The following is an 11,079-nucleotide window of genomic DNA, read 5'->3' on the forward strand; positions in this document are numbered from 1 at the left end:
TTCTGATCCAACGCCTAATCTCCCCCCCTACGGGATGTTGCCACGTGTACGTCCACGATCCACTGTCCCCTCCCCTTACCCTGCCTTTTCCACTTCAACTCACCACGTGACCCGCCGCGTCTTGAGCCCCACGCCCCTCCACCTCACCCTTCACGGTCGGCCCTCCTCACGGTCTACCCTCCCTCTCGGTCAAATGCCGCGGTCGGCCCTCCCGCTCGGCCAAACGCCGCGGTCGGCCCTCCCCGTGGTCCGCCCTCCCGCTCGGCCAAATGGCGCGGTCGGCCCTCCCAGTCGGCCAACACCACGGTCGACTCTCCTCATGGTCAGCCCTCCCGCTCGGCTAAACGCCGCGGTCGCCCCTCCTCGTGGTCAACCCTCCCACTCGGCCAACACCGCGGTCAGCCCTCCCTGCTCGGCCAAACGCCGCGGTCAGCCCTCCTCGCGGTCGACCCTCCTTGTGGTCGGCCCTCCCGCTCGGCCAACCACTGCGGTCGGCCCCCCCTCGATCACCCCTTCCGGTCGACCTCCATCCTGCCAATCCCTAACACACTCATCTATGTCACTAATATTCCCTTCGTTGGACTGAAGCTGCACTCCGGAATGGGGGACTATTGACATGTATAAGCCCATAAAGGCCATGAATCACCTATGGCCCATCACTTGAAGCCCAATGCATAACCCAGGTAACGAGGTCCAGGACAGCTGGAGTCCAACATGGCATAAAGAGCCAATGACATTCAGACACACGGCAAGAGAAGGACGAACCACATCAGCAGACAAAGATTTGCAAAGTTATTGCCACTGCACATCACCATTAATGCATCCCATCACAGCATTTATTACGACAACACCTCTCCGCCGGAACAGGACCCCCTTACCCTGAGCAAGGTAAGCTAGAGCATAGGCTTTCGACAATGAGAGCAGGTCGGAAGGGACAGCGAAATGATTGCCAAAGGATATAAGCGAACGTTGTAGACAAGAAAAAGGTTAAGCTTTCTATCTCTAATCTTCTCCCATATACTCTACTTCTCTTCCTAACTTGATCGTCGGAGGGTTCATTGGGGGACTACCCCGTTTCCCGTTGAACTTGTTTGCAGGGTATCCGGTGGGCTCGATCATTTGGGCTTGGGCTTCAGGAGTTTAGACCAGTTCGCTCCATTCACCGGGGATAAAATGTATCAACAAGACTCATCCTGGATCTATCTAATTTTGATGATTTGATAGGTTGATTTCTGAATTAAGCATGAAAAAAAAATTTAAGTGTTGCCTTTTGTATTTTTTTCTTTTCAAAAATAAATATATTGAAATTATGTGAATATAATTATTCAACCAGTTTAATGTTTCTATGATTAATCAAACCATAGAAACCTAGAAGACTAATGGGCAGATCATCAACGTAGGGTTGTAGTGGGTCCATGGCTCGATACTAGGAGAAACTTCTTCTTCGACATTTATGTCAGCACAAGAAAGTTGATCTCCAGTGAAAATGATAAGAATGATCCAGACTATCACTTGGGGGTGACCCCACTACCCCCTATTAGGCTTCGGCGCAGGTTGGTTGTGGTCACAGAACCTCCAATCCGTCGTCCGTCCGTCAGATTGGCGGATTGAAAAAAATCAATCTGCATCCGTCCATCAATCCGACTGATGTGGATTGAGCGGATTGGCGGTTTGGCGGATGGATGCGAATCAGTTTGGTGGTTTAAAATTTTATAAATTTTCAACATAATTCAACTTGTACACTTCCTCAAAAAATAAAAAGTATTACAGTCAATGGCTTAAAAAAATATTACAATCACTGCATGCCTCATCCAAAGCAAGAAAGTTTGAAACTTTAGAATATCACAATCACTGCATGCCTCATCCATATATTACAATCACAGCATGCCTCATCCACATAAAGTATCACAATCTGTGGTTCTTAAAATATAAAAACAATTCAAACCACCAAAACCATGAACAGAGCAGTAGTAGATATTGTACGTCTCTATATTGTTACATCTATATTTGTTTTTGAAAACAAAAACCAACTAGCATATATCATATTTTCTATTTATTATTTTTAGAGATAGATTTAAAAACCAAAAAATATAGATAAAATAATACGTTTATTTTTTTTTCAATTCAAAAAATATATTCGAGTTGAAAACTTTTTTTCAACAAAATATTTAAAACTCTTTTTTAATTGAAAACATAAACAGAATATTTAAATAAACTGAAAACACAAAGTCTTATAAATTACTAGGGGTGCTTGCGATTTGGCAGTTCGGTTGAGGCCAAAGGAATCTCAAATCCGCCATCCGTCCGCTAGATTGGCAGATTGGAGAAAATCAATCCGCAACCGTCCGCTCATCATCATGCATCCGTCCAAAATACGGCGGTTCAGTTCGGTTAGGTTTGGTCGGTTTTGGCGGATCGGTATATCCGCTGCTCACCCCTACACGGCGGGTCTAACTCCAGATTCATCTCGATAATTTAAATTGTTCAATGTATAAAACTTGTCAAGTATATTATTTCTACAAAAAAATCACATTAATCGGATATCAATAACTACTTGATCAGTTTGCATTTGTGTTTGCAATTATTTTAAAAATCATAATTGTCGTTGAAACAAATGCAATCTGCGATTAATGAAATTGATGAATGGTTCTGTGTGCTTCCAAACAATTTCATTAATTATGTCCTTATTTCCACGAAAAAGTCACCAAGCAATTTCATTAATCTGCGATTTGTTTGGTTGTATGTTTTGAAAATAGTTTTATAGTTTTGTAATTGGAGTTTTATAGTTTGGGATGATTTGTAGATTTTTTTTTTTTTTTTTTTTTTGTAATTGAATAGATGAGTGTGAGAGAAATAGTGATTGAATGATGTGTAGTTAACAAATGCAATTTGCGATTCACTTTTTTATGAAAATAAGGATATGATTAATGAAATTGTTTGATGAGAAAAATAAATTATTGTTTTGATGAAGTTTGTTTTCTAATTTATCCCCCTAATACTAGATCACTACCAGACCACCTCCAACACTTGAAAATTTGCCAGAACAATGGTCGAAAATGTCGCCGGAGGTGGCGACTAGTGGTGGTGGTGGTGATATGGACAGATGGACAGATTACATGGACAGATAAGTGACATATGGATAAAATGTGGAGTTTTTGTCACCGGCATGGTATATACACATTGTACTTATATCTTTGTTAAATCTCATATATTATGTTAGATTGTTTCTACTGGGCTTTAGCTCACCCTACTTTGGGAAACCATTTTCAGGTACCGGTGACATGCCTCCTCCAATGACGTAGCTTTGGAGGACCTTGGAGCCGAAGGCTCCTTTTATGTTATTTTGTATTTAATGTTCGTTCAAGCCTAGGACTTTATATGTATAGAGCATATGACTCTCTTTTATTGTAACCAAGCATTGACTTGGAAAGATGTAAGCCCGTAGGGCATTTATTTTATTGATCATTCACTAGTATTACATGCTATAGATTCAGGATGTACATTTATGAATGTATATTACATGTGTTATATTTTGAAATACGAACTCTAATGAATGAAAGTATTTTATTTCTGTTATTCTCCCATTTATGAGTTGGATTTATTATATTATTTTTAGGGGCGTAACAACTTGGTATCAGAGCGTACCGGATTTGAATACTTTGGGTACGTGGGGAGTGGTTAGTACCACAATGGGTTTGTCTTGCTCGGTTGAGACGCTAGTATGTATTGTATGCTTATGTGATAACATGCTTATATGATTATATGGGTATGGGATTTAGTTCCTAAGATATTGATTGGGTCTACGGATTTCTGGAAGTCCTATTAGAAGAGCACTTGATTACTGCTGTTTCTAATTAGAACTCTAGCAATGTCGCGGGAGGGTCATTATCCAAGAAAGAAATTCGTATGTATTTATGTGATTACGTGCTTGTATGGAGTGATTTACTATTGTTCATTTCATTACGACATGAGTGAGTTAGCTTTGGCACATTTGTAAACGTGTTAATCTCTTTCGTTACCTTTATTAGGAAGTCAGGATGTGGACGTGGTGGTGGTAGGCGTGGTAGGCCTAGAAGGCATGAGATGCCTCTACCGGATGATATTCCAACACAGGAAGAGGGGGTCGGTCAGGCCAATGTGGCTGAACCAGTTGGTCAACAGGCCATAGGCGCCTTAGCCCATGAAATGGCCGGAGCTTTGCAGGAATCCATGGATATTCTCAGGGCTGATAATCAAATCCAGGCCCAAGTAGCTAAGGTAGGACCGTCTTTCTTGAAGAAAGAGTTTTTTCGGTCGAGTCTGGACGAGTTTTTGGGTGATCCCAAGGAGCCACTGAAGGCAGATGAGTGGTTAGAGCAGATGGTGAAGCCGTTTGAGATGCTCGGCATCGAACATGGGGGTTTGAGAGTGACGTTGGCATCCTTCCAGCTGAAGGGAGACGCGGGTCAATGGTGGAAGTATGCGCAAGGGCGCATTAGAGGGACTTGGGAGACTTTTTTCGACGCCTTCTAGGACAAGTTTTTGCCTCCACTGTTAGGGAGAAGTTGAGAGGGCAGTACTCTAAGTTGGTGCAATTGAATACACCAGCGGCTGAGTTTGAGGCCATGTTTACTAGTTTGTCGAGGTTTGCACCGGAACTCGTGGCGATTAAGGAGCGCCATTGTCTGGAGTTCAAGAAGCGGTTGAGGACCGGGCTCGTGTTTAGAGTGGTCAGATCCATGATTAGAGACTGTGGGCACCTTATGGAGGGCACAGCCCATCTTGAGAGATTTTGCATGGGCACCTTATGCAGACGGAGGAGGAAAGGATAATGGGCTCCAGGAGGAGTTAGGATAATCATGGGGACAGTAAGAAGCAGAGGGATTCTAACCCTCAGTTGTCCCAAGGAACTCAGCCGAGGTCCACTTTTCTGGTGCCAAGTTCGGGTTATAGGAGGGGTGTTCAGGGAGATTTTGCTTGTTTCAAATGTGGTCAGTTGGGCCACAAGTCTCCAGCTTGCTTGTAGAGAGGTAGAGGGCAGCGAGCAGCATCATCTTCAGCTCGTTCTCGGGGCCAAAGTCAGGGGAAAGGCCAGTCGCTCACTTGTTATTAGTGTGGGCAGGCAGGGCACAGTTGTGTGGCACATTTGGTGCGTCTAGTTTGAGGTAGACACAGAGCCATCAGCCTGCACAGTCAGCACAGGCCTCGAGGGTTAATTAAGGAGACTCTTTGGCTCAGTCAGTGCCCTAGGCATATGCTTCGAGAGGTGAGCAGGTTGAGCAAGGACCTACCGGGCGTGTGTATGCTATTATCGCACCAGATCCTGTACCGGCTCCTTTTATAGTGAGAGGTACCTTCTTTTTTTGTAATTCAGTTGCTAATGTATTGATTGATACAAGTGCATCTCATTCTTTTATCTCGTCTGCATTTGCATCGGTTTTAGGGTTGGAGTTGGCACAATTAGCATCTTTTATTTGTGTAGAATCACTTATTAGTGGTGAGTTATTTTGAAACAGGGGTGTCGGAATTGTGACATCAAGGTTTCCGGTCGCCAATTACTTTTTACATTTGTATTGCTTGATATGTCTAGTTTTGGTGTCATCTTGGGTATGGATTGGTTATCGTCATACCGAACAGTTATAGATTCCTATCGTCAGAGGGTTACTATGTGTACCTTGAGCGATGATTGGTTTTACTTCTTGGGGGACCGGATAGATAGAGTCTTATCACCGGTATATGATCCGCGTGGGCGGAGTAAACTTAGTTACCTTCTCGCTAGCTTCTTGAGTGGTGAGGGTGATGAAATATAGGTAGAGTTGCCAAAGGTAGGTTGTGAATACCTGGATGTCTTTCCCGACGAACTCATTAGTTTACCACCTCGCCGAGAGATTGAGTTCTCTATTGATTTAGTGCCTGTCACGGCACCGATTTCTATGGCACTGTATCGGTTTGCACCCACGGAGTTGAGTGAGTTGAAGATTCAACTCCAAGAATTGTTAGATAAGGGTTTTATCTGCCCTAGTACTTCACCTTGGGGAGCGCTGGCTCTTTTTACTAAGAAGAAAGATAGAGCGTTGCAACTTTGTATTGATTACTGGAAGTTGAATGGGGTAACTATTAATGCCTTGTATAGATGATCTATTTGATCAGTTGAAGGGATCTTGTTGCTTTTGTAAGATAGACCTGAGATCGGGTTATCACCAGTTGAGAGTAAGGGAGGAGGACATCCTGAACATGACATTCCGTACGCAGTATGGCCATTATGAATTTCTAGTGATGCCTTTTGGGCTGACCAATGCACCGGCTGTATTTTATGGATTTGATGAACCGGATCTTCCGGGAGTTTCTAGAACATTTTTTAGTCGTCTTCGTGGACGACATCTTGATTTACTCACCCTCTAAAGATGAGCACGAGGAACACTTGCGAGTGGTGCTTGAATTGCTCAAAGCTCACAAGCTGTATGCTAAGTTTGGGAAGTGTGAGTTTTAGCTAAAGGAGGTCAAGTTCTTAGACCATGTGGTATCCAGGAAAGAGGTGACTGTAGATCCATCTAAGTTAGAGGCAGTGCAAGATTGGGCACAACCTAATAATGCTTTTGAGATCTGTAGTTTCCTGGGGTTGATAGGGTATTATCGGAGATTTGTGAAGGATTTCTCTAGATTAGCTTCACCGTTAACTAGACTGGTGAGGAAAGGAGTTAAGTTTGTGTGGAATGAGACCTGTGATAAATCATTTCAAGAGCTTAAGGTTAGACTTACCACTGCTCCAGTCTTGATTATTTCAGAGAGGGGTCTGGGCTACTCAATTTATTGTGATGCTTCACGAGAAGGTCTGGGTTGCATTTTGATGCAAGAGGGAAAGGTGGTAGCCTATGTCTTTCGACAGTTGAAAACACACGAGTGGAACTACTTTACTCATGACCTAGAGTTAGCGGCAGTGATCTTTGCCTTGAAAATTTGAAAGCACTATCTGTATGGTGAAAGGTTTTTGGTGTTTTTTGATCACAAGAGTCTAAAATACCTATTTACACAGAAAGACTTGAATTTGAGACAGAGGAGGTAGATAGAGTTCATAGAGGATTATGATTTTGAGTTGCATTATCACCCAAGAAAGGCAAATATTGTAGCCAATGCCTTGAGTAGAAAATTTATTAGCAGCGTGGCTTGTATTGCCTTCCAGAAATGGGAGATATTGGGTACACTTGGGGAGTTTGACTTTCATCTTGGCGAGTCCGTTGAATCTGCGGCCTTGTTTTCGATAGTGACCCAACCTACACTTGTGAACCAAGTGTTAGATGTGTAGAAGAGTGACCTTGAAGTAGAAACCCTCCGGGAGAAGATCTCCAGTGGGAAAGTGGAGAGGTGCTTGAATGTGTATCCCGACCAGAGTGTGAGATACTGTGATCATTTGTTCATGCTGGAGTCTTGTCGAGAGGAAGTACTCCGAGAGTTTCACCATTCACGCCTTGCGGTGCATCCGGGAGGCACAAAGATGTATCAAGACCTTAGTCGCCAGTTTTAGTGGAGGGGTATGAAAAAAGATGTGGCGATGTTTGTATCGAGGTGCGTTACTTGTCAGCGAATAAAGGCTAAACATCAGAGGCTAGCGGGTTTGTTGCAATCCTTGCCTATACCCGAATAGAAGTGGGAGCATGTTATGATGGATTTCGTTGTGGGTCTTCCTAGGACTCAAGGGGGCAGTGATGCCATTTGGGTGGTAGTTGACCAAGTGACCAAATCGACGCACTTTATACCTATGCGTATGAGTGACTCAGTAGATTTCCTTGACAACTTGTATATTCAGAACATAGTAAGGATACACGGGGTCCCAGTAACGATTGTATCATATGTAGATCCTCATTTTACAACTCGGTTGTGGCAGAGCTTACAGGGTGCCTTGGGCACTAGGCTGGCCTTTAGCACAACATATCATCCTTAGACTGACGGGCAGTCAGAGCGTACCATTCAGATTTTAGAGAATATGCCTCGGGGCTGTGTCCTCGATTTTAAGAGTTTGTGGGAGAGGCATTTGCCCTTGGTAGAGTTTGCTTATAATAATAGCTTCCAGTCAAGTATTGGCATGGCACCGTTTGAGGCCTTGTATGGTCGATCGTATAGGTCTCCAATGTGCTGGGCCGAGGTGGGTGATGCACCTATGTTGGGCCCAGAGTTGGTCTGGGAAATGACAAAGAAGGTTGCGCTTATCCGTATGAGGTTGATTACGGCCCAGAGTCGTCATAAAAGTTATGTCGACCGTAGGAGGAGACTTTTGTCTTTTAAGGTGGGGGATCATGTGTTCTTAAAAATATCACCTAGGAAGGGTTTGATGAGATTCGGAAAGAGTGAGAAGTTGTCACCTCGATTCATCGGGCCTTTTGAGATCCTTGAACGGATCAGAGAGGTAGCTTACCGTTTGGCGTTGCCACTATAACTTTCTGAAGCCCATGATGTGTTTCATATTAGCATGCTTCAGAAGTATGAACTAGATCCATCGCATGTATTGGATTGGACCGACTTAGAAGTAGACAAAGATGTCTCGTATGAGGAGAGACCGGTGGGAGTCTTGGATACCCAGGACCAAGTCTTGCGAGGCAAGACAATTCCTTTAGTGAACGTATTTTGGAAACATCACGAGGTCGAGGAAGCGACTTAGGAGTGTGAATTGAAAGTCCGAGAGAAATATCCGGACTTGTTTGTTGGTGCCTGAACATGTATTGAGATTTTGATTATGTTAATGAAATGTAATAAGATTGTATATGTTCCAAATTGTGAAACATTGTATATGTTATGGGAGTTTGGAAATATGAATTAAATACAAACATTGTATAGTTTTTTAAGAATATGGAATATTATGTGCGTTGTACCACTTTTGAGAGCATTGTATATATATTGAGTAAAGATTAGAAAAAGAACTTGGGTTTGATTTAAAAAACATTGTAAATGTTTTGAGAATTGTAATTGGCATGCCTGACACCAAGACTTGTGTATCGAGTTGGTAAGAATGGATGACCGGTGAATGAGCCATGATATGGAATTGGCTATACTAATATTGTTGTGAATGGTTTAATAACGATCATGAGCTTGATTTGACATTTCGGGGACGAAATTCTTGAAGGTTATAGCGATCCTGGTTTTGATCCGACACTTGTGGTAGTCCAGACTTGGGTTTATGGTTTATGAATATTGTTCATTGTATTTTCCTCTTTATTCCTCCTTAAATTTGGTTATTTGGACGTGTAGAGTGTGTTTGGAACAGGTTGGTTGCTTTGTTTTCAAACCTTGTGTTGCCCAGAATTTTGGTCCTCCGCTCAAACGGCCCTTCTTGCGCTCGAGTGGGGTTTGCAAACTCTCAGTACTTTGCACGCCTGCAAAAGTGTTGGAGGGTTGTTTCCCATGCACGAGCGGTGTTTCCTATGCGCGAGCGGGTGGGCGCTCAAGTGGCCTTTCTTGCACTCGAGCAGTTTGTCTGTTGTCTGCAAAAGTACTAGAGGTGTGTATTCTGCGATTCTTGCGCTCGAGCGGAACAACTTCTTGTGTCTGACGCTCGAGCGTCAACTCTTGCGTTCGAGCAAATTGTGCGTATATTAGATTGGGAAAATGAGTTTTTACATCACTTTTTCAAATCTTTCCATCCTAAAACCAAAAGTTGAGACCCTCTCTCTCTCTAAAACACACACACACTCTCTCTACATTTTCACCTAGTTCTAGTGGTTTCTCTACCCATTCACCTTTGTTAAAAAGTTAGAGCATCTCAAGATCTACACTAATCCGAATAGAGTTGGGTTTGGACATTTTTGAAGTTCCACCCTTGCTTGGCTCATCTTCTCTCTTTGAGGTAGGGATTTTTTACACTTTGTTATGTTTTTTAACTTAGTTATTTGTGGTTGTGTAACAATGGTGGGTTTTGGGAGTATTATGGACAAACCTAGGGTTTGAGATATAAAATCAAAAGAAGGGTTTTGAGTAATGTGAAATAGATGGTCATGGGGTTAATTGTAAGGTTGTATTGTGGCCAAATGCTTGATTTGGGCCACTTGGGTTGCTATTTGAAAAAGGGGGGAGTTTTGCCCTAAATGGTTCGAATATTTATTTTGCATAAATATATGAAATTGGTGTTGCAAACATGAAATTGGATGGATATTGGTAGAAATAGTGGAATTAGATATGTATTATCTCATACCTATGGAAATTTGAATAAGTTATCTATCTTGAGATTGAATATCTGTTTAGAAATTACTGTATTGGACTATCGGTGAAGGATAGTCATGATTGTTGTAGAAATTGCATGAGGATTACGTGAATTAAAACTAATCTATTGTTGGTTTCATTGAATATGACTATGGTTTATATACATTGTATATATATGATTGTTTGGGAGGACAAAAGGGATGTACTCCATTGTGTGTGAGGAGATAGGAGATGGACTCCATTGAAATTAAGTTAGCTGGAGTGTCCAGGGTGAAAGTCCCAAAATCTTGTGTATACATTGGTGTCGATCCCGCAAACGAAATTTTCGTAAAATAACAGATTTGAAGTGTTTGTGTGGTAGTGTATTGAGTTGGAAAACCACTGAGTTGTAGTCTCAGCTGGGTTGTCTAAAAGATAATGAAATTGACTCATGAATTGAGAACACTGAATTGAAACAAAATTAATTGAGATATGAACCTTGGCGTCTTTCGATTATATAAAATGTGGAGATTTTGTCACTGGCATGGTATATACACATTGTACTTATATCTTTGTTAAATCTCATATATTGTGTTAGATTGTTTTTACTAGGCTTTAGCTCACCCTACTTTGGGAAACCATTTTCAAGTGCTGGTGACATGCCTCCTCCAAGGACGTAGCTTGGGAGGACCTTGGAGTCGAAGGCTCTTTTTATGTTATTTTGTATTTAATGTTCATTCAAGCCTAGGGCTTTATATATACAGAGCTTATGACTCTCATTTGTTATAACTAAGCATTGACTTGGAAAGACGTAAGCCCGTAGGGCATTTATTTTGTTGATCATTCATTGGTATTACGTGTTATAGATTTAGGATGTACATTTATGAATGTATATTGTATGTGTTATCTTTTGTAATACGAACTCTGATGAAT

The sequence above is a fragment of the Camellia sinensis genome, chromosome 6, assembly GCF_055761805.1.
Source record: "Camellia sinensis isolate YWXY chromosome 6, ASM5576180v1, whole genome shotgun sequence".
In the NCBI taxonomy this organism is placed as follows: Eukaryota; Viridiplantae; Streptophyta; class Magnoliopsida; order Ericales; family Theaceae; genus Camellia; species Camellia sinensis.